We start from the raw sequence: 25,784 nt of genomic DNA on the forward strand, positions 1-25,784 counted from the left end.
ACGGAGTGCTGCTACTCCCGGCCCTGCCCTGGCTCTGCAACCTGGAGCAAGACACTTATCTTTTCTGGGCCTCAGTATTTTTTTCACAATCTTTAGGGAAATTAATGTTTCCATATATAATATATATCTCATTGAACATTATATATGTGCATATGTGTGGGGGAGGTTAAAAGTGCTGAATCGTGCAAGGTAGAAACAGATGAAAATTTTCATTTTAGTGGTTCTTAAAAATTGGGGGTCCCAGTTCTTTAAGAATTTTCTGAGTCCTCTCGGTGGGGGATGGGGAGTGGAGGGGCCTGTTCTTATAGAATGTACATAAAATTTGCAAGCAATCCCTGACAGTTTGTAGACACCCTTCTGAAGATTCTGCCTGAACCCTAGGTGAAAATCCCTTGTCTTTGAAGACCTGCATCAAAAGCATCCAGCCAACCTCTGCTGGTAGCTGGGCCAGCTCTGAGAGTAATCCAGCCTTCCCTAGGGTCTGGAGTCAGCCATGCTGTCGAAAGGGAAAGCCCTCTTTTCATAAGTGACCTCCCAGGCACTCCTTCCTGAGGGCTTCATCAATCTCTGCTTCCTAGGGAACCCCCCCCATAAAACTCTTTTAATGTCTTTCTTAAGGTGACAGCGTACCTCTGGAGTTTTCAGTCCTACAAACAGCACTGGAGAGTCACCTGCAGAGAGAGAGTCACTGTCTGTCTCAAAGAGAGCTCTTTAAGTCACCTAGCTAGATGTCGGACAGTGGGGCTAAGGCTTTGTTTCTAAAGGAAGTGCTGTTTGCTCCCCAGTGCATAGTTGTAATAGGAATGGTGAAAGAATTTGGACCTCTGAACTTTGCCTTTAAAGGACTAAGGACTCATATTTTGTGGGACCTGGGTCTTCCATTGGCAATGCCAGCAAGGTGTAGCAGACGACTCGTGGAGCTTTGGAGCCCAACACGCTGGGCTTCAAATCTTGGCTCCCACACTTCAGCAAGTCACTTCTCTGAGCCTTACTTTCTCTGTCTGTAAAATGGGGAACAATACTGCCTTTCTGGCACAGTTGTCAGGAGAACGGAAGTAGTATTTTATGTCTGGTCTACAGTCAATGAAAAACTGCTGTTATTAATATTAATGTGAAAGTATAAGTAAGCATTAAATTATTTCATGTGTTTTAGAGCACCTTGCTCTTTCTCCTATGGGGTTTATGTCAGCAGAAGAATGAGTGAAATCTATTTCAGTTTAAATATTCTTAAAGATGAGTGATGGATTGAGAACACAGAGTTGGTTCTTCTGTTTCACCTTTGTCAAGTAAAGCATTCTGTCTAGCCAGCAAGTGAAATGTGTCCAGACTGACATGGATTCTTAACCCTTTCTCTCAGTTCTTTTTTGGCCCATAATCTTAAATACAAAACAGCTAGACCTTTGCCTGTAGCTACAGACAGCTAGGCATGGAAACTAGAGAGGTCTCGTGGCTGCATCCATCTCCAGATACACCAGAAGTTGTCTCTGTAGAAAGAAATGTTTCCACTGCCATCTTCACAGCTTGACATAGATTTAATCAATTCAGCTTTTTCTCTTCCTCTCCTTCATCTCTCTTTCTCTCTTCCTCCCTCTCTCTCTCTTCGTCTCTCTCATCAGTTCTTCTGAAGAGCAGGAATAACCAAATCTTCTGGATAATTTTAAGTGTCATGAACATATACTTTGCAAGTGATACATATTGATAGACAACAATAAAATCACCACTGGGGAATAATTTTCCCAAGTCCTACTGTTAGACTCAAGATACCAAATACCAAGCCTCAGCAAGGAAGACTGGCTCTAGGTCGTTGACTTCCTGGGCTACTTTTTAAGATTAAAAAGAGCTCTGGAATTTTCTCTCTCTACTACCTTTAGAATCGTGGCACGATTTACGTTTACCTTCCAGGGTTAAGTATTCATTCATTCATTCATTCATTCATTCATTGTTGAGCTCTGAGTGAGCTAGACAAGGTCTTGGCTTTTGAGAAGCTTCTGTGGTAGAGAGAGTGATATATAAGAGGCAAATGAACAAATATATAAACAAGATAATTTCAGATACTGATAAATTCTATGAAGTACAGAGAGTCTGGGAGACAGAGTATAGCAAGGCTTAGAGGAAACTTTAAATGAGGCAACTAGAGAAGATTTCCATGTGAAGGTCACCCTTGAACTTAAACTTGCATAATAAGAGGGAACTAGGCCATGAAGATCTGGGGAAAGGGCTACATTAGCAGGGAAAAAAAAAAAAAAAAAAAAAAAACCTCAAAGGAAAGATCCAGAAGTGGGATAGATGAAACAGTAGAGCAGATACAGTGCGATGGCTCCTTAGAAATCAAGTTGGATTTAATACATGGAAAATTATTGTTTAAATGACTACTGCACTATTTCAGGCTAGGCTGTGTACCTATATTATTTAATCTTCCCAATAATCTGGTGAGTTAGCTATTTTTGTCTTGATCTGATAGTTGAAGAAATCAAAACTCATAGAGGGTAACCAGCTAGCCCAAGGTTACAAAGCTAGTGTTTGAATCCCATAGTCTGTTTTGCTCCAAAACCCAGAACTTTTTGCTAACACAAGATGTGCTTTTGAGATCATCTCTACCAGGGGACAGTGAAAGAGCTAACAGAAGGAGAATATCAAAAGTATTTTAGATAGTTAAGCACTGACAATGATTTCTATCTAATGTCCCAAATACCAGTTAGTGGGTGCAAACCTGCATTATGTAATATGTAACACTAGCCACATGTGGCTATTGGGTATTTGAAATGTGGGTGGTCCAAAGTGAGATGTGCTGAAAATACAAAATATACCCTAGCTTTCAAAGAACTGGTATCACCCCCCCCCAAAAACTCAATAATTTTTATATTGATTATACATTAAAATGATAATATTTTGGATGTATTGGTTTAGATGAAATTTATTATTAAAATTGGTTTTAATAATAAAATCTGTTTCCTTTTAATTTTTAAAATGCGTTTAACAGAACATTCTAAATCAGATTTGTGGCTCCCTTTAGATTTCCACTTAACAGCACTGGTTTAGACTAATAAGTTGACAAAGATATAGGAAACTTTTCTTCCTTCTTCCTAACATAACTTTTCTTCTGTTCTTGACTTAGACTCCACCTCAAGTCTGTCCCAAAATTCAGTTATTCAATGAAGCAATAAATAAGAGCAAAAGCGATCCTTCTGTGTGCTCCCTACTCTCATTCTTCTGCTGTGCTGGTGATGATTTGCAGCCCACTTCACCTTTCACTACTGGATTTGATAAAATAGACTCGGTGGTTACATCCTTTACCACCTATCTTCTCACTCAGGCAAATCTCAAGAGGCTTTCAAACATCCTATGACCAAAAGGCCATTTTGAATCTGGATTTACAGGTTCATCTTAAAAATCGCTTCCCAGGACAATGTTTCTGTCATTCTTGGCACTTTGTAAAATAAGACCAAGAGTCAGCCAGGGTTTCTTGCTTGTGTGCAAAGCTCATTAAATAAGTCATCTCATCATGGTGATAAGTGTTTCTTCTCTGACCCTTTGCTTAAAACAGTTTGAACAAGATGCAGTCCCAGTTTTCAGAAGGCCGGTACATCTGAGCCTGGGCATCGGGCTCCAGCCGGAGCAGACAGCCCACCTGCAGGGCCTTAGTCTGGATGATTCCAGCCCCCAAAAAGTTTTCAGGGACATCACAGAAGGTCATTTATGTTTCTTTGTCCACTAGCTAAAGTGGCCTTTGAGTATGTCAACTAAATAAAGACTCGATTTGTTCCTGTAGTTTCATTTCTTCCAAAGGGGAGAACAGTCATATTCTGGCATTATTAGAGGAAGCCTCTGCCTTGAGATAATAGAGGCCTGGAGCCTACTTTTGTCTACTGGTTTGTGTGTTACCCTCACCCTCCTTCCCACAACAATCCTGTGGAAAGTTCAGAGTTGCCAAGACAATGCCACATCAAATGCTAATGGAGAAATGTGTAATGCAAATGTGGGCTGTGGTTATCACTGATAAACTGAGGACTGATGGCTTCTGTAAACATTTGCCTGCAGAGAAGAGTTTCCTTCCTGCAACTAGAGCTAAGCACTGTACAAGATGCTCTTTGAAATATATAAGTAGTCTTTTTAATTCACAGATGATAATATTGTTTGTAGTGATCCCATCGATTTGCACATTGTAACTAAAAAGGTGTAGCCAGCAGCCCATTGCTGTATTCTGTGTGTTTTGGGGGTGCTCCGTAGACAACCTGAACTAAGTGTGGGACAACTGGTGTCTCACGGCTGCTTATGTCGATCAGGCTTTGTGCAGTCATTGCAAAGGGCTTTGTTATCATGCCCATCAGTGCCCACAGTAGCTATTTTATTACAATCTGGAATCTTTCCTCACCTCTCCAACTTTACAAGTTGGGAAATGGAGTTTAATTGCTTGTCTTGGGCCTTGAGTTTGCTGGCAATAGAGGTGAAATTAGAATTCTTAGCTACCGAATTCCCCGTATCTTATTTGATTTCCAAAGACAGTGTGCCCAGTCTGCTGTTACAGAATACTCTGTACCTGGCAGTGATATTTCTTCAATGAATGAATTAGTGTTATAGACCAGTAGATAAAAGATGACTAGTCTGGCTGAGCTGCCAACACTGTGATTATGAGCGTCAGCAGCCCATTGACAGGCAGTCACAGCGGTCCCAGGAGCCCTTTCCCAACCATCTTGGAGCTTCCATTCAAGCAAAAGCTTGTTCATGCATACCTACAGCTCATCCACTCCTACCTCTGGGAAGTGAAAGCTCCCTCGCCCCAGAGCTTTTCAAGCTGTTGTGATTTCTCTTCTCTGAAGCTTCTGTTCACTGAATATTGATATTTTTTGTTACACACCTGAAAAAAAAAGTAAAAAAGAAAAGAAAGCCCAGCAATTTTTACAGCAGCATTTTAGAAGAATTCTTTATGTGTCTTGGGAATGTCTGGGTCTATTGACAATGGTGAGGATGGGAGACCTTTATGAAGGGCAATGAGAATAAGCTAGAGTCTTGGCACTACAGCCTCTTTAGAACAAAAAGATAAGTCAGTTTTGCACCATCCCCAAATGGTCATTTTCTTTTTCTCGATCTCACAATCCAATATCTTTAATTATAGTGAAAAGCAAGCCTCTAAAACAGTGGTCCTCAATACCAATTGAACATAAGAATCATCTCAGAAACTTTAAAAAATATAGATGCCTAGGTCCCACCCATAGACCCATTGAATCAAGATTCTGAGAATGGAACCTGGGCATTGTATTTATTTATAGTTCTCTAGGTGATTATAATGTGCATCAGCAAGAGCTGATCTGATTATTGTTCAGCTAAGATTCAAATCTTAATTACTTATTTCTGTTTCACATTTTGCCTTGTTTTACATGGCATGAACCCCAGAGAACCGTCCAAACCACATTTTTATTGAGTAGCAACTTCACTCTATTTGGGGGGAAGCATGATTTCTAATTTTCATGATTTCTAAATTTTCTGCCTATATAAACTAATTCCATATTCAGAGGTGTCTTGCATAGCTTCATGACTAAAATTTCTATATGCACAGTTTGGAAATCAGGTTACCAAAACCTTGATAATTATAATAAAGGTTAAGCTTCCCTGCCACCTATGCACTAAATTTCCCAGTTGCTATGTTGATTTTTAGTCAACCAACACTTGCTTTTCTGTCTCAGACATTTTAAAGCCAATTAATTCCATTCCTGTTCACACCCCTTATTAAAAATATAATTGCAACAGTATTCTTCAGGACTGTCATTGGGTAGACTTTACAAGGTGGATTAGCCAAGAACTAACTAGGTTCTATAAAACTCTTTCAAGCCCAGGTAATCATTCAGGTTGCAGAACCTTTCTGGTATCAGACTGGGCTAGGGGAGTCATGCATTTTGATTTGGAAAGAGCTAATTACAAGTTGCCCTAAGTATAGAAGAACCTAGGATATGGAAAATAATTCCAGAATCAATCTGAGAGTAATTATCTAAGATCCAGTTAAATCTAAGACTCCGACCTTTCTCTGAAAGTTATATTAATACCAGTCAAGTTTTTGTATTAAATGGGAAGGGGAGTTTGATGTACCGCTGTACTTTTCTCAAGTCCTGAGACTGCAAGATTAGGAGAAGATAAATTGTTCAGGAGATTACAGGGAGAAGATAGACAAATGTTTGGCTGTTCGCCAAGCATCATGGGCGTCAGCAGTTTTTATTCACTCAACTAATATTTATAGAGGCTCTGCTGTTTGCCAGGGACTGCTATAGGAGCTAGAGATAGAGTGATGAAGTTCTTGCTCTCTTTGAGTCTATATTCCAGTGAGAGGAAACATATCCACATTAAGAAGCAAATAAATAAAATCAAATAAGGTAGTGCTATGAAGAAAAATAAAGCCAGGTAAAAGGAATGGAGTCTAATGGGGGCCGCTTTATATGGGCTGGCGAGGGTCGCTCTCTCTGAGGAGGTGGTATTGGAGCTAGCACATCAGTGTTGTAGAGACAGGCATGCAGAGACCAGGAAAAGAGAAGGCCAAGGCAGAGGGAACAGCAGAAGCAAAAGCCCCGAGGCTGGAAAAGGTTCGACATGTTTAGGACAGGAGGGAGACCAGTGTGGCTGAACCTTAGGGAGGAAGGAACGGAGTCCGGCAGGAAAACTGCCCGGAATGCCCGAGGTCGTGGAACAGAGTTAAGATTTTAAGTTGCTTAAGGAAATCATCGGGAGGTTTTTAGTAGGGGAGTAACGAGTTTTACATTGCATGTTAGAGATCACTCAGGCTTCTGTGTGAATGGATTGTAGTCTGGGAGCAAAGGGAGCATTTGGGAGGGGAATCAGTACAGCAGGAGGTGAGATGCATCAGCTAGGGTGCTAGCAGTGGGGTAGAAGTATTGGGTGCCGGAGAGAATTTGGAGATAAGGCCATCATGGCTTTCAGATGGATACAACCAGGAAAAATGACAGCAGACCTAGTCCTGTCTGAGATCGTTGCTCCTGCCCTATCCTGACTGGGGCCACTAGTTTTGAACCAAATGCGATAATATCTAGTGCTATTTGGAAACATGAGGAACTTCGACCTTAATTTATTTAAGCAGGAAAAAGAAAAAAGAAAAAACAAATTTCTGTCAAAGGCAAAATTTCCATTTGCTGCTTTTTATCTCCTAACCATAAAAATTTCATCCTGCCTCATAAGACCATTCCGATGGGTTTTGTTGTTTTTGATTACTGTGCTTTTTCATAAGTACTGAAAAATGTCACATTCATATTGCTAGGTTCTCTGTTTTCTGAGTATTTTAACACTTCGGCTGTATTTGCTGAATCTTTCATGCTGCCAGACGTTTATACGTGGCTTTTTGCAGTTGGTCAGTTTTTTCATATAAATGCTAACAACATAATAGCAAACTTTTAATGAGCACTTACTATATTCAAGGCGTTGTTTTAAGAATTTCACATTTTAACTCGTTTAATCCTCCCAGCTACCCTTTGAATGAGTACTTCTGTTATTATTATTTTGTAAATGAAGAAACTGAGGCCAAAAACAAAAGGTTCAGTCATTTGTTCAAGATCACACAGCTGGTAAGGAGCAAAGCCAGGTTTTAAACTAAGTTCCAGGTTCTTAGTCGCTAAGCTCTGCCACTTCTCATCTGTCTCCTCTTCACTCTCTCCTGTGTCACTGAAGCTGTTATCTTCAGATTTAGACTTGTTCCTGCCGCGTAAAACCTCAAGACACCACTAGGAGGCAATTCTACTGGGTATGACTTTCAGAAGTCAGAATGGAGGGGAAATGGCATAACTCAGAGGCTGGGCTATTCAGCCTGTCGCCAGCAGGGCCTCTGGTCTAAAGCATCTGCTATGTGCCCAGGGAGCCGGCTGGACAAAGCTGTCAACACCAGAGGACTCTCAATGAATTGTCTCCTCTTCTCCTCACTCCCTCTTCTGGCCACTACTCATAGTTCCTGGGTTGTTCCCACTTACCCGTCCCTTCTCAAAGAACTGAAGAAATCAAGGTTATTCAATAAGCTGGGCAGCAAATTGCAGTTGTTATTCATGGTCATTTGTGGCTGACTTTTAGAAACCAACAAAAAGAGTCATTTATTCATTTATCGCATTTTTACTTTAAAAATAATGAAGACTTTCTTCAAAGTTTTATTGTTATAAGTGAAAAACTCTTGGGGACACAATAATTCACCGTGTTTTCTCTACCTTTCATTGTATATTTGCTTCCAGAAAATTATTCCTTCAAGTTACTTGGTTTTTCAATAATCTACATGAAATTCACAGACCTTCTCCCTTTTCTAATAGTAATGACAATAGATGTAACAGAACTGAGGTGTATACAAAGAAATTCATTAAGGTTTCTTTAACTTCATTAATGAATTCTTCAGCAATTACTTGTAAAGACAGTAATTGTGATGGTTCATCTCCTATGCTATAAGTTTTAACTTGCCTATTTTAATTAAACAGAAGGCAATTTTTTTTTGCTCTAATTGCCATAGGGTAATTTTTTATAGAGGTTGGCACATCTTCATTGCACATGTTGAATTTACCTAATCAAATCATTAATCTATTCTTTCAACTATTTGATTTTTAATAAAAGTGTTAATTTTAAATATTAGACAGTACAAGTCAGATATTTCTTATGATAATCTTAACTTTTAACTTCAAAACTACAAAATCAAAAAGAGAACTATAATTATAATTGCATTAGACTATCATTGTATATAAGTTAGGAAGATTGCAGTAGAACATAAGTTAAGGAAAGTTTGAAAGCCGTTTCAAGTCTTTGACTATCCCCCAAATAGCTCAGATTCCTACAAATAGCTTAATTAAAAAAAAAAAATCATCTTCAAACCAATAAGGTAATTTCTCCTTTATTGGACAGCTTTGATTAAATACTCAGCAGAAAGTGAGGGTGAATATCTATCAAATGTGGATATGTCCTAAAACCAAGTCATTCAATGATTTGAGCAGTTCAAAGGCAGCTGTGTGATCATAGAGGTGAGTCCATTGCCTCGTTGGTGTTTTGGCTAGAAGAGTTTAATTTTTTTTAGCCAAGTTTTCTGATTTTACTTTTCAAAGGAAACCACTGAAACCATAACACTGTTCAGATCTGTAACTTAAATTTTTATTTATTTTTGTGCGTGGTTTAAAATTCAAGGTACAAAAGCGTATTCAATGAAAAAGATGTTTTTCCTCTCTTGTCCCACAGCCACCCACTACCCCTATCGGCAATCACTCTAATTCGATTATTATCAAAAATATTTTCTGCCTTTACCAAAATACCCCATATATATGTGAATATGAGCTAGATGTCCTCTTTCTGTTATTTCACATCCGAGATGCTATAGCTCTGTGAAGCCAGAGCCTACATTCTATTGCTGACCTCCTAGTCCTCCTAGCATCTGATTCTTACTGATCCTGGAGTTTCCTCTCCAAACTCAAGTGTATTGTTCAGTGTGGCTATTTAAGAATGAACGGCAGTATTTTTAGAGAAGGGTCTATCTGCCAAGTATAGAGAAGGAGGTGAAATTACATGAGATGCCCACCTCTGGGTGTCAGTGGGCATGTGCTTTCAGTGGTGATTTTACAAATAATCCAGACGGAGTTGTTAAGTATCAGGATGAGCGTCCTGGGACCTAAGCCTGCTTGGGCTCTGTCTTCTTAAGGTCTTTAGGGATGTAAGGTTCATTTAGGCACCCAAAGCTGCCACACATACCCACTTTCTGAAGGCTAGAGATATAAACTCCTTCCTGCATTCACCAAGCCTCAGTACCATCATGAGTCTCAGAATTCTCTCAGCAGGAAAAGATTGCATGGGTTGGATGTCCAGAAGGATGGATGAAGTTGAAAATTAGTTAATGGAGCTAGCTATTTGTTAAGATTTGGGAGGAGCATAAGGGAAGGCAAAACCTGTGACCTAATGAAGAATTTTAGAATGCACTTAATCTATCCATGACATTATCCCATCACCTTTATTTATTGCCTTGTGGTAGATAATCATATGCTTATTATTGATCAACACTACTATGTGACAAGCTACCTGAGGATAAGACTATGACTGATTCTCTCTGCCTCAGAGCTTAACCGTGTTTCAACTTGCAATATTCAATAAGTGGGTTAAACCTATCAAAAATGAATGTTTCAAATCATCACAGATTACAGATAGTTCAAAACTGAATCCTTGTCAGCTCTTATTAGTTCTAACTAAATCACTATGCAAGTGGCCTAAGGAAATGGAATTTTTCTAATTACTTGTATAGGTCGGGACTCCAAGTCTGTAAGGCAGCAAAGAGTCTTTGTGTTGACCTGTGTCACAGGTTGTCCATGGTCATCGCATACCAGTGACCAATTACATGCGCATCTCCTCTAGGGGATTACATAGGTGTCACATAAGGCCTAAGAAATAAGTTTATTCACTTATTTCCCCTCTCCTCCACCATCATCCTACTCTTTCCCTGAAGGAAATTCCTTTTTCCTCCACTTATCACACTAAGATGTCCCCACATAAAATCCTATTTTTGTTTTCACTCCAACTCTATTGTCTGCTTTCCTCTGTCAAATACCTTCCTCCTCTGAACTGAATGTTTCTAGGAATGTGTTAAAGAAGCTGATAAACCATTCAGGCCACCACAGTTTAAGAAATAAACGGTCCCAGCGTTTGCATTTTAATAATAATGGTTCAAACTAAAGTCTCTGCTGGTGGAAATTTCACTAGCAGCTAGGTGGGGGAAACCTCTTTGGGGCAGATGAAAACCTTGCAGTAGCTTCTTCTGCTGCATTTGTGTAATAATACCATTGCGAGAAGCCATGTTGGTGTCCGGCGAAGTTAGAAGTAAGCCCTCAATGTCAGAGCCCTTTCTCCTAAACATCAATGGATTGGGGTCTTCGAAAAAACCCCACCCTGAACTTGTCCTCAGGGTGAGAGTCTTTTGTGCATCTTGCAAATGAGAGCATTCATTAGAAACAGACAGACTCAGCACAACTGTCTGCTCTAACTTTTTAGGGGTAAAACTGGAGCAAGTTAGTCACCGCTCCATGCCTTCCTTTCTCATTTGTACAATGAGGACGCTAAAATATACATTCAAGGGTTTCTGGGAGAGTAAAACAAGACGAGATATATAAAACACTTGGCACCAAGGAAATACTCAGTTCATGGGAGTCACTAGTATCACTTTCATCAAAGAATTCATGATTTAGTAGGGAGACCTGTTGATGTACAGTTGACAAGGCAAAATGCCAAGGACATGGAGTAAGTGTTAAGTCTGAGCTTAGCATGAATGAGTGAGCCTGTAAGACCCTCGAACATCCTTGCATAAACCACTGATTCAACCACGTCCTTCCTTTTTGCACTTCACCAGCGGACCAACATGCTGCTTCTGGTTGGCAGCCCTTATAGAATTTACCTTTTCTGAATACAGAAGCAACATATTCCTTCTTCCTGCTGAACTTGCTTCAAGACTATGCCACTGAAAAAGACGTGTGACTCACGGAAAGTTTGCAAAACTTCTCTTGAGCTTCAGTCTCCATATTTGTAAAAGTGGAGATGATAATGTCTATGTTCCAGTACTGTTTTGAGGCTAGAGTAAGATAATGGGTGAAAAGCAGCTCAGCTATAGTTGGCCCTCAAATGAGCTTGCCCGCTTCTCCTGTGACCCCATGCATTCGGATGGTTTGGCAGTGTATTACACCTGGAGGAAAGGCTCTGAAATGATCACAAATAGTTTGTTGATTTGGTGCTTTGCACATCCGGCCACAAATGGCAGACTTTTAAGGTCATTGCTCTTGCCAAATACTTAACTGGAGAGCTAGGTTATGAGCCTTTGGGGCCAAATTTCTCATAAGTATTCAGGAAAACTCCTCAAGAGATGAAGCTAGTAGATTAACTGAATATACCTTCTCCATTTGGCCTACATTTGATGCCAGCAGGCAAATCAGAGCCGGTTGGGCAGTGTGCAGTTCTGAGAAATGTGGAGAGAGCAGAAGCACCTGTTCTTCCTGTGGTAAAGCCAAAGCAAATGGAAAGAACTAGAAATATATCAGCACCATTGGCAGGCACAATGGGAAAGGCTGGAAATGTGCTGCGGAAAATCACATTGCTGATGATTTTTTACTCTAGCACACATACCTGTGCTAGAGTACCTGGCAGACTGGCTGCAGACTGGACAAAGATCTGGACAGAGGCCTGAATGGTCAGGGGCAGGGCTCTGCAGGAGCTGGGCCCCAGGCACCGAGAATTGAAAACCATCCTATAAAAGCAAGCCTGTTTCCACTTGTAAGAGATGAAATGATATGGGTTTTGTGATTCACTAACTCACCTCCAAGGTCAAACAATTACAAAAGAGAAATGCATGGCTTCCTTTGGCTACATGGAGGGGGCCTCAGATTTGGGTGGCTGTGTGCCACTAGCCCTGGTGACTGCACCAGGAGGAACTGTCAGGTTTAGATGCCTGTTTTTATTCACTATTTAATTTTGGTTCTTTCCATTTACTTCTAATTCCTTAAACATAATTGTGGTTAGTGGTATAAAAAGAAAACTTTCATATGTGAACAAAGTGTGTAGTCAGAATCCGATGGCAAAAAATCTACAAGAGACTAAAATTATAGCAACAACAGTAACATCAGCTCCGAATATTTCGTTGTGTTGTTAAGGTGAGAATCAATAATGTACAGGGAATATTTTGAAATCTAAGGCATTGTCAAGGTGCAATAACTTAAAAAGCTTGTAGATCGCTTTTAAAAGAAAGAAATTACATGTGGCTTAGGGAAACCTTCAATTGGAACATAAGCAATGTTTATGAATTCTCACTAGAGTATCAGGAGGCTGAGTGTGTAAGAGCTTAGCAAATACTTGTTCAAATGTAAAAAGACTTCTCACAGTGGTGTTTTATGGAGACCGACTTTACAAAGTGGCCATTGATTTGTACCTTTTCTCTGATATTCCTTTGGAAGAAGACAATGAATTTCAGATGGGACATGAGTCTTACACAATGTGATAGGTAGCTGTGATCATCCAAGCAAGTAAGGCAGTATTCAGTGGGAAAGTGTTAAGCTTCTCCAGGAATCTTTCTTCTGTATAGGGAGTTGGATGCTATGGAGAATTTCTTTTTGTGGATGAATTTGCCCAGCAAATGGCAAACATTCGACAGAAGTGGGAGAATGACTCTGATTGTTTTTGATGACGGTTAAAAATGAAATATTTTAATGAATCTCATTCTTAGACTTGGTGACAGTCAGATTCCTGCACTTGAAGAATTTAATCATGATGTCTCAAAATTTAGATTTTGATCATTAACCACTGTGGCTTTTTCCCTTTCCATCTTGACGGAAAATTTAAATTCTCTAGGGGAATTAATGTTCTAGAAAGTAAGAAAGGATCTTAATAGTGCAACCCCAAAATAACAACTCCCTAATTGAATTCTAATTGATATCACTTTGGTAAGTATGAACTAGATCGAGCTCTTAATTCCACCTTTAACAATGGTCTCTATATTCTGAGCACGACTAACAAAAGAGAGATCCAGGTATTTGTTCCAGAGTGAAAATGTGACCCGGAATATGGGCTTCATTATGCAAAGTGCAAACAAAAAAGCCCAAACAATGGAATAGTCTCTCCAAGTTGTTCTCTATGTAACCATTTAGGCGATATACGGGTTGTGATTACTAGCATCATGTCATAATACATGTATACCAATCGATTTCATTCCAGGGAATGTCACTGGTAAAAACGAAGTCACTATTACTCAAGACCATGAATGTAGTTTTTTTGTATATAAAACGCTGCTAATATATTTGGTATACAGGAAAGTGCAGAATTCTTATCTAAAAATCAGAAGTCCCAATCTTAGTTCCAGCTAACCTTATAACATCACTTCATACTTCTGAATGTAATTTCTCAACAGTTCCATGATTCTTTGTAAATGGGAATCTAGAATCAAAAAGCATCAAAAAACAGCTAAATATAATCAGAAGACTGTTTTCTCACCATCTTCCTAATATTCAGGAAGCATCCTTAACTTGATTACTAAACTCCAAAAGATATGACAATCAGATGACTGGTAAATAAGCATTTTTTTCAAATTCTTCATATGATTATCAGAAACTGTTGCCCTTGCCAAAATTCTGTATCTGCCACAGGGTGTTATCTAGAAGAACTCATTTTATTCTGCTTAATGTGGACATGAATAATATTTGCATGTTCCTAATATGTCCTATACTGCAATCAGCAAACTTTATCTGTTAAGTACCAGAAGGTAAATATTTTAGGATTTGTGAGCCATTTAGCCTTTGTCACAATTACTCAACTCTGCCCTGTCACGCAAAAACAGCTGTAGCCAATGTGTAAATATATGTGTGGTTATGTTCTAAAAACTTATTATCAAAAATAGTCAATGGACCAGATTTGGCCTATGGGTTGTATTTTACTGACCTCTGCCTGTTCTAGCTTTCCCTAATGCCACATTATCCATCTGCTGTCACAAATAGATTTAATTTATCCTAAATTCTGTTTAACCTATTAATATTTTAGTCAATGTTATATAATACATTATGAATCTGTTGTCATACCATGCATGAATTTATCCAAACATGTTTGATCTATTAATATTTAGGTGTTATTAATATTACATCATCCATCTGTTGCCATGCCATATATGAAATTTTTTAAAACTTGGTTTACTTTATCAATGTTTGTGGTCAATAACAAACATGCCTTGAGGTAACAAGTATCTTGAGTTAACAGTGTATTGGATAATGTAGCCAGTCTTCTCCCCTGTCCTTAACTCTTTCTGATTGAAGAGGGTTTATGTAATGATATTATTGAGAACAAGACTGATTATTCTATCCCTATCTTTCTTAATACTAACCATGTCCTGTGATAGCTTTTATCTTTGCAGAGTGAAAAGCTCTAATTTTCATGATTTGTCCTTAAATAACCTCCTTCTCTCCCTCATCTCCTTGATCATTCTATGTCTCCATTACTAGATCTCGTCAGACTTTGTGAGTCCTTGAAGTGTAGCGACTAGACTAGAATACATTTTCCCGGGTTGGTTCCATCATCTCTTTCTAATGATGCTCGGTTGTACCTTTTGACTGCAGCAAACAATCAACGAAGTAAAAAGTGTTAATGTAGGGAAGAAACTGAGAAAACCCAGAAGGTTACGGCAAGAGCAAAGTGGACTACATGAAAAGAAAACATTGACTCTTGGAAAACACTCTGAACCGACACTAATGCAGTCTATAATTCCTTTAAAACTGTGACCACAGTTAAGCTTTCTGGAGTATTGAAAAGAGTAAAAACAAAACTAACATCCTGCTTTGCCTAGGATGAGCCTCTAGTAAATTGGAGTGAAGGGCTTTGGTGCGAGTTCACCTCTGATGGATACTGCCTTTGCAAAGAGTTTAAAAAATTGCAAAAAATTCTGTGGGATGAGAAAATCTAGGACATAATTTAGCATGATGGACTGCATAACTCTGGAATGAGCTATGCTGCCCAGACAAGACTACACTGCTAATCTGAGAAGATCTACCTTTGCACTGAAGTCTGTCCTCTGCCTTCCAGGGCCAGTGGGAAAAATTCACCTGAATTTAGTAAGGTCAGTTACAGAGACATGTTGTCATTGAAAGTCCTGTGCAAATGTTCATTTAAAATTTGTCATAATCATCACTGAGAATGATCCTACAAAATCCACTAAACAAATATTTATCAAACTCCTCAGATACTGTACTAGGTGATAAAGAAGTTACAGTGAGCAGAATGGTCTCTGCCCATACAGAACTTACAATATAATGAGAAAGCAGATGTCAATCAAATTCATGTACATTTGTAAGTATGATAAAAACAACAAAGAAGAGGCATATTAATCTCTAAGAGAGCAACCCTGAGAAAGTATGATGGACCTAATATCAAAATGGGAAAAAAGTTTCTCAGCAAAAGGACCAGCACATGCAAAGTCGCCAAGGCAGGTGAAACCAAGCTAAATGTGGGGGAATAGAAGAAACACAGTGTTACTAAACCAAGTTGAAATAAAATATTTTTAAAAAGCTGAAGAATGAGAGAGAGGCCATGCCATACAGGATCTCAAGAAGTAATAGGAAGCCTCTGGGTGTTTTAAGAAGAGGGATAGCATGATATGATTAGTATTTTAAAAAGAACCACTTAGGCTAATCTGGAGAATTTTGTGGGAGGCGAGAGTAAATGCCTATTGGACTTAATTCAGATGTTAAAGTAGTTGGTAAGAAAGATGAGCAGTGCCAATAACTAGCCTAGTATAGTTTTTAAATTATGGACTGGATGGAAGCCTAAGACCATATATCATCACACAGTTAAGATGTTTTCCTTCGGGAACATATGGAAATGAATGTTGTACCACACAGTTTGATTGACGTCTTCCAGTGAGTTTTAATACTTTGGGATCTCAGGCATATACTTCTGAGGATGAAAAGATTTAATTAACTTCTGTTTAGGAGCTCAACAGGCGTGATCTTCCTTGTGTCTACTTGGCATTTCCATCTCCATGAATTAATTCCAGCAGTAAGCCATGTGGTCAATTCTGAACAGTGGGTCTTAAGTATTATATTGGTCTTTGAGGGTTTGATTTTTTAGTTGCCAACTCTTGACACTGATTTTGCTTCAAGAAAAGACTGCTTTCTCAATCAATGGAATCTAAGCAGATTGATTTTATTGAGTACTTTGAGGTGGAGGAAGTAATTTTGCCTAAGAATATAAATGCTTGATCTTTAATATATTATAGAACTAGTTCCTGAATTTGGTGAAAGGTTAGAAAAATGGATTTGTATTAAGCTTAAAAGTTTTATATACTTTTCCTGGCATTATAGAATGGAATAAAAAAATTGTTATCACCCATTATTTCACACCCATAAAACAATTACAGTTTATATATGGTGAAATTTTTTCCTATCTCATTCTTTGAAAAAAATTAGGAAAACATTGTACATACACTTTGGAAAACATATTTTAAACTTAATGTTATATGATAGTCAATTATATAATTGTATATGTCAATAAATAGTAATGAAAACATGTTTTTTAAATCTACATAATGTTCCCACATATGAATATACTGATTTTACCAATTGGATAATTCTAAAATAACATTAATTTTTATTTTTTATTGCCAGATATATTAATTTTTTAATACATTTACCAACCTCTATATTTCTTCTTTTATGAATTACTTTTATATATCAATTTATCAAGAGTTGTATTTGACTCAATGTTTTTTTAATTTTTCTTAATATTTTTAAATTTTTTAAAAGTGAACTCTTTATATTTTTGAGAATCTGTTTTTTATAATATTTGCTGTAAGTATTTTTTTCCAGTTTAGTGATTGTCTTTTAATTTTGTTTAAAATATTTTTGACGAACAAATTTATAAGTTTTTGTGACTTAAGGTCTACCAAATTTTTTATTTGTGGTTACATTTTAGCTATTCACTCAACGAATACTTATTGAATGTTATGCATTAGGCACTAAGCAATATATTGGGAGTAAAACAGGAAACAAGACAGCTTTACTTTCTCGGAGCTTATAGCCTAATGAGAGAGACAGTCAAAGAAAATCCAAGCCAATATAATACAGCATATTATAAGCTATGCAAGAGAAAGTACAGGATGGCATGAGGCACCTAATCTAGACTTTGGGATGAGGGAAGGCTTCTGGAAGAAAGCAACTTCCTAGCTTAGAATGAGGAGACAATGGTAATGTGAATTGCAGCAGAGGAAACATGATGAGTGAACGTTCATATTCAGCAACTTCAGTGCTAAACACTTTCTGTGCCTAGAACATGGAATGTGTGTATGTGCAATGGAGTGAAGGGAGTGGAGGTCAAAAGTATGAACAGGAAATTATTGGGGAGGCTGTTACAATAGTCAGAAGAGAGGTAATGAAAATGGGCAGAGAATGTGTTAAAAAGTTCATCTCTTTTCATTGGAGAAGCAGTGCTTCAGTTATATGTAAGTTATTATGCATGTCACACTATCTACTGCAGAATAATTTATTTAGTTTTATTGTTATGTCAATTCTTAGTCCAGTACAATACTGATTTCAAACTTTATGAAACATTTAAATTGGTAGGGGATGTATCTTCTCATCATTTTTGATTTTTTTTAAATTAATCTACTCTTGCCAACATATTCTCCTAGATAAACTCTAAAATAACTTTGAAAAATTGCAAAAGTATATACATATATATACTATATATGTGTAAATATATGTATATGTGTATGTATATATATTTACAAGTGTATAGGATATACAGATATATACATATATACAGTGCTGTGCCACATAACCACCTTTGGTCAACAATGGACTGCATATATGACTATGGTCCCATACGTGTATGATGAAGCTGAAAAATTCTTATCACCTAGTGATGTTGTAGCCATCCTAAGATCTTAATACAACGCATTGCTCAAGTGTTTGTGGTGATGCTGGTGTAAACAAACCTACTGTTCTGCCAGTCGTATAAAAGTATAGCACATACAGTTATGTATAACACATAATACTTGATAATGACAATAAACAACAATGTTACTGGGTTATGTATTTACTATACTTTTTATCATTATTTTAGAGTTTACTCTTCCTACTTATAAAAAAAAGTTTGTTGCAAAACAGTATGCTGGGTGATGCCAGCAGCAGCTTCAAACACCTCATGTTTACTGTGTCACTTGATTGCATTATATTCTCTTATGCTTGACTTAGTCTTGTGTTGTTTTGTTCATCATGGCCCCTAAGTGTACAAAATCCACTGCTGATGTTGCCAGGAAGAGGCTACATCGAGTGATTGACCTGAAAGTGAAATCGAAAGGGATTAAGGACTACAAAGGTAGAAAATCAGTGATGGATATTGCTGGCCCGTTAGGAATGTCCCATTCCACCACAGCTGTGGTCTTGAAGAACAAGGACCAAGTTGCATTACAAACTGAAGCTGTGAAAGGATCTGCTTCATTGAAGGCATGAAATTAACAAAAAATTGAGAAGGGCCTATATCAGACATGGAAACACTTCTAATGACCCGGACTGAAGACCAGAGACAGAGTGTATCTCTCTGAGCACCACGATAATCACGGCCAAAACTAAAAGTTTGCAATGCTGAAAGAAAACGCTGGACTGCAATACAATGTTGAATTTACTTCTAGCTCTGGGTGATTTACGTGATTTAAGAGTCATTGTTCATTACATAATGCGAAAGTGAGTCGTAAGTCTGCAAGTGCTGATGTGAAGGCAGCTGAAGAATTTCTAGAAACTCTAGATAAACTGATTGTGGAGGAAACTCTTGCCAGAGCAAATATTCAATATGGATGAAATCTTTCTCTTCTGGAAACAGATGCCTGAAAGGACTTTCATCTATAAGGAGACCAAGTCAATGTCAGGTTTCAAGGTTTTTAAGGACAGGATAACAATCTTGTTTGTGGACAATGTTGCAGGCTATAAATTGAAACCCTTTCTGATCTGGTATAATGAGAACCTCGGGGCTTCTAAGAATATTAGTAAGTACATACCACAGGAGCAATAAGAAGTCATAAGGTGACTTCTTAAGAAGCTTGTTGAGGTCTGCTAAAACTTCTTCCAAGTTTTCCAGTTCCTCTTCCAAGATGCCCTCCCGAATTGATATTCCAGCAAAATGAAGAAGTAGTGTTTGAGAATAACTCACCTTTCAAGATTTTGCTTATTGTTGATAATGCTCCCAGACACCGCCTTTTATGGGTGATCTTCATCCCAATATCAAAGAGATATTTCTCCCCCCAAACACAACCTCTTTGATCCAACCAATGGATCAAGGAGTTATAGCAGTTTTTAAGGCCTACTGCCTGAGAAGGATGTTTTCCTAGGCTATTGCTACAACCGAGGAAGACACTGATGCTGTTCTGGAAGAATTACAACATCTATGACTGCGTCGGAAACCTTGCTTGGGCTGGGATGGTGTCACCACACAATATAAGAATGGCATCTGGAAGAAGACATTCAAGAGATTCGTCTATGACTTCAAAGGATTTGCCCAGGATGAAGACATTGCAAAAATCAACAAGACTGTGGTTGAGATGGCAAACAACTGTAACCAGGGTGTCAATGAGGACAACATAGAGGAACTTCTGGAGGTGGTTCCTGAGGAACTGACTACTGAAGAGTTGCTGGAACTGAAACAGGAACGCATAGCTGAAGAAGAAGCAAGAGAAAAGAAATCTGCAGGAGTAAGAACTCCAAGAAAACTCACTGAAGTGTTTAGCAGAAGTTTTAGCAGACCTCAACAAGCTCCTTAAAAAGTTTGACAACACAAAACTCAATACAAAGAGGTTTTTATTAATGGAGAGGAATATTCACGGTACAATATTTGCTTTCAAGCAAATCTGTGGTTAAAAAAAAAAAGAGAGAGAGAGAGAGAGAAAAGAAAAAGAAACCAAGCAAACCACATATTTCTGAAAAGAGCAACAAGAACCGCTTCTGGCAAGTCCTTCAGGAGGAATTCCAGAAGAAGGCATTATCATAGGAGACGACAGCTCCATGCATGTTGCTGTCCTTGAAGACCTTCCAGGGGGACAAGATGTGGAGGTAGAAGACAGTGGTTTTGATGATCCTGACCCCAGATGTGTGTGTTTCTGTCTTAGTTTTTAACAAAGTAGATTAAAAGGTAAAAAGCTATTTTAAATTTTTTTAAATAGAAAAAAAGATTAAGAATAAGGATACAAAGAGAGAAAATATTTTTCTACATCTATATAATCCATTTGTGTTTTAAGCTAAGTATTATTACAAGAGTCAAAAAGTTTTTTTTTTAATTAGAAAATTTATAAACTAAAAAGTTATCATAAGCTAAGGTGAATTTATAATTGAAGAAAAATATTTTTTATAAATTTAGTATAGCCTACATGTACATACACTGTTTATAAAGTCTGCAGTAGTTTACAATAACATCCTAGGCCTTCCCATTCCCTTACCACTCACTCGCTGACTCGCCCAGAGCAACTTCCAGGCCTATAAGCTCCATGGTAAGTGCCTTGTACATGTGTACCATTTTTTACATTTTATACCATATTTTTACTGTACCTTTTTTACGTTTAGATATGTTTAGACACACAAATACTTTTGTGTTACAGTTGCCCACTGCATTCAGTACAGTAACATGCTATATAGGTTTGTAGCCTAGGAGCAATAGGCTACACCATACAGCCCAGTGTGTAGTAGGCTGTAGCATCTAGGCTTGTCTAAGTACACTCCATGATGTTAGCACAATGACAAAATAACCTAATAATACATTTCTCACACTGTATCTCTGTCGTTAAGTGACTCATGACTGTATACACCCATGCCCGTGTGCATACACACACACACACACAAAATTTCCCATTGATAATTCGATTAGGAATATGTTAAAGCTATAGATCAGTTGTTAGAAAATGTCACTTTTTAAATATTGACTCAGCCTATCAAGAAGCATTGAAAATCTCCCCACTTACTTTATTTTTTTTTTATATATTTCTTGCCAAAACATTATAGACTTTTATTCATATAGGACCTGCACATTTCCTGTCAGGATTATTCTTATGTATTTTATAATTTTAGTTTTTCATTGTGTATGGATTTTTTTTCATATATTCTCTCTTATATGGCTGGAATATAGGAAAATTACTAATATATGTATATTTTCTTCCTATCTATTTAATTCATTATATTAATTATGAGTTTTTAGTTAATTATAAGAGTTTGTAACCATGATCATGTCTGCAAATAATGATAATTTTTCTTCTTCTAGTAGTTGCATTTAATTTTTATTTGCTGTCTTACAACATTGATTATAATTTCTATTAAATAATAATGATAATAGTGAGCATCCTCTCTTAATACCAATTTTAAGAAGAATATCTCTTTGTCTAACATTTTACAGAGTATATTCTGTGACAGCTAATAAACTTGAGAAATGCTCCAAACGAAATCCTCTCTCTCATGGATTTATAATTCATATTAATATATTAGGAGTCTGAGCTCTGCAGTAAGGAAACTAGTTCAACAGAATTTCTAAAATGCATTTGACCACAGAAGTATTTTTCTCTTATTTGGAAATTTACATCAATTATGACAGTTGAAATTATATTAATTTGATCTTACTTTTTTCAATATTCTGTGCATCTTTGTCTATATCTTTGGTCATACTATAGTTTGATTATTATTATTATTTTCCAATAATTTAGATGATAGTTATCCTCTTTTTTGTTTCTACATGTGATTGTACTTAAGATTTTTAAAAACATTTAAAAACATTTCTACCTGTATTTTGTACTACCAAAGCCAAAGGCATAACCATCCGCTTTTCTAATCAAGTTCAGAATGAAATGGTATGTTTAAATAACCTCATCACAGATGAAATTTAATACATTTTTACTTCCTTCCAACCCTTTTCTCAATATTTATAAAAATAATTTAATTTTTTTATCCAAGTTACTATCAGTAAATATTTTATATGACGTGACTTCTCTTTCACAAATTATTTTAGCTAGTCAACAATGTAATCATATTAAAATACATTTTTAGGCAGTTCTATAGTTATCTGTTTCTGTGTCCATAGCTATTGTTCTTTTACACCATAAATATATTTTTGACTTCTTATTTTAGTTAATCTCTTAGGCAACTAAACTATATCTTCAAGCATTGGCGTAAGTAGGGTAAGTAGGTTATATATTTTTTAATCTCTAGGTTAGCGGGAACAAATTTCTTTTGGCTTTCAACATAAAAAAAGATTTGTCTGTATATAAAGTTCTTGTCCCATTATCTTTCTGCCTTTCATATTTAGTCAAATGATGGAAAAATCTGAGATCATCCATATTTTTATTTCTTAGTAATCTTTTTTCTTCCTAGATTTTTATAGGTTTTACTTTGTAATTCAAATATTTTATCATAACGTATCTAGGTGTGAGATCTTTTTACTGATTTTGCATAGCACTTGCTGAATCATTTCAGTTTCCAGAGTCAGGTTTTCTATTAGCATCGGAAAGTTTTTTAAAATTTCTTTATAATTTTGAATATTTCTTTGGTTATACTTTATTCTCTTTTTAAAAATAAGTTTTTGAAATTTGAATGCCTTTCTATAAAAGTATAAGTTGCATACAATGAAATACAGAGACTCACTGTATACTTTGATCAGTTTTGCCAAATCCATATATATGAGTAACCCATTTCCCTATCAAGATATAGAAACTTTCCATCACTCTAAAAAATTTTCTCATGCGCCTTCTCAGGCAATCCCAATACCAGAAGCAACCACTGATCTGATTTCTATTATCTTAGATTAGTTGTGCTTATCCTAAATATCATATAAGTGGAATTATACAATGTTATGTGTAAGACTTCTCTCTCATGTTTTTTGAGATTTGTCCATGTCGTTGCTTGCATCAGTAATTAATTTCACTTATTACTGACTAGTATTCCATTATGTGAATATACTATATTGATTTTCCTGTTTGTGGACTGAAATAGCCCCAGTTTGGGGCTATTGTGAGCAAAGCTGTTATTAACATCATTATTAGGTTTGTTGTGGACATATTTTTCATTTCTTTCGAATAATTACCTAGGGGTAGAATTTTGAGGTCAAAAGGTAGGATTACATTTAACCATTAAGAAACTGTCAACAGTTTTCCAAAGTAGTTGTACTATTTTCCACCCCTACCGGCAATTTCTGAGTTTCAGTTGCTCTGTGTCCCCACTAACATTTGGTGTTGTCACTCTTTTATTTTAGCTATCATAGTGGGTGTGTAGTGCTGTCTCATCATCATCACTGGTCTCTTTTTCATGAGTACATATTAACAATAATTTAATTCTGTTCCCCATTTTATGTATTTACCACCTCTTATCTCGTTTATGCCTTTTAGGGAGTACAATGTAGAGTTTCTATATTTTAGGGAGTGTCTGATTTTGTTTCCTGTTGCATCAGTTTTACCTCTTACTGCCTTCAGTGGACATATTAATACTATTATTGATTTTTTTTTTTATTTCTGGCTTCTCTACAATCCTTCCTTATCTCACCCATCATCTTTTTCCTTTTATACTTTTTTCTCATAATGATTACCTGTCTTTTTTCAGTATCTTGAGATCTATATCTGTCGAGGATGAGAAACTATTTTCTAAAATTGCCTTTGAGATGGTGTTTTTCCCTTGTTATGCACTTTTTACACTCTCTATGTTATTTATTTTTCATGCTTACTCATCCAGGAATGAAAACCAATCTACTTAGATCCAATATTTTTGAACACATTGCATGTGCAATGTGTTCCTGGAGCTGCTCAGTATGTACTAAGTTATAAGTTTTCTGGTCCACAGCCGGAGGGCAGAATGATACATCCTAATTCAATAGCTTCTCACAGGAATGTGACTGATGTAGCTTTGTTCATTGAAATAGGATCTTCTCTTCCCCCACTGCCTATTCACCTACATTCAAGGCAGGCAACACAAAAATTCATCATCTGTGGGATGCCTTCTTCCAGGACTCTTCCTTTCTCCCCACATAGCCATTTCTTGTTGAATGTGTGTTTCAGGATTCAGTGTGCCTCTACTCAGTCTTGTAACATTCAACTTCATTGTTTTCTGGGAGTTGATATTTTTACACAAATATAGAAGAAATGCCCTGCTGGGTTGAAGATGGTTTCGTTCAGCAGAGATGGCTGTCCGTTTTCAAGAAAGGAATAAACTGTCTCTCTACCTTCTTTGAAACTAACAGTTTGTTTTTGTTTCTAGTAGCAAGTCATATGTTGGTTAATGATTACAATTCTCCATTCAGTATCATGAGTCATGTTAATCCTGAAATTTCTTTCAAGCTTCTGGTCACAGATAACTGCAGGTCTTGGTTTAGGGTATGTCTAGAGTTTTTCTTCTCTCTCCTCCTTCACCCTATGTCTTTATGATATCCTTAGGAAAAAATGTAGCAGGAAGCTAGTTATTCATATTTTGGTAACTTTCTTAAAAGGGCGATTAGGTGTATGTCTCAAAATACGTGACATTATCATCTCTGCGTGGCACATGACTTCAAGTGAGCTAATCTTTATTGAGGTCCTGTGATATATCTGGCACTGTACTAGGAAGCAGACATACACAGATGCGTAAGACATGGTTTCATGCATTGGGTGATTCTAGGTCTTCCTCCTATTTCCACCACTACCAGGTGTGGAACTGGTAAATCCAACCTTTGGAAACTGTGACATCTCCCATATCGTTTAAAATCTTTTGACTCCATACAAATGCATTTTTTCTCTCTCTTAATATTGTCTTTTATGTATACCAGGAAAGCTTTTGACTCTATTACATTCCATTGTTCCTTGGGGATAGTAAGATTGACTAGGTGAGAGTCTTTGAAGAATAATACTAAATAGTCCAGAAAATAAGACTGAGCCTTCAGCACAGCTTTTGAGGCATCCTGTGGGTACCCTCTGCTTTGTACAATGAAAATCCTAAATCTGCTCCTTCAGGAAATCGGCCTGCCCTAGTCGTAAGATTCAAAACATAGCTAAACATTCAATTATCTCATATAAGTATGTATACATACTCTCATCCAAGGATACTTTTCCAATGCAAAAGTAAAGCGATAGAGTTAAATTCCAATCTTCTTTTGAGAGAAACGTTTCACATGATTAGCCTTTGGAATATATATACCTTGAGGTATAATGAAAACATTGTCCCTTAAAACAAGGTTTATAAGAAACACATATGTCCCTCCCCTTGATGATTTTTCTCATTACCACCAATAAAAATAAAATCCGTGTTGTTCTCTTAATGATCCTCAAAAAAAAATCGATC

General features: G+C 37.0%; 1 protein-coding gene across 7 annotated transcripts in view; it reads left to right on the top strand.

The window, feature by feature from the left end:
* The window catches only part of PRLR (prolactin receptor), a 153,290-nt gene that overhangs the window by 1,226 nt on the left and 126,280 nt on the right, over positions 1-25,784 (top strand). The window lies entirely within an intron of this gene.

Source organism: Pteropus medius, unplaced genomic scaffold (genome assembly GCF_902729225.1).
Source record: "Pteropus medius unplaced genomic scaffold, Ma_sr-lr_union100, whole genome shotgun sequence".
NCBI lineage: Eukaryota > Metazoa > Chordata > Mammalia > Chiroptera > Pteropodidae > Pteropus > Pteropus medius.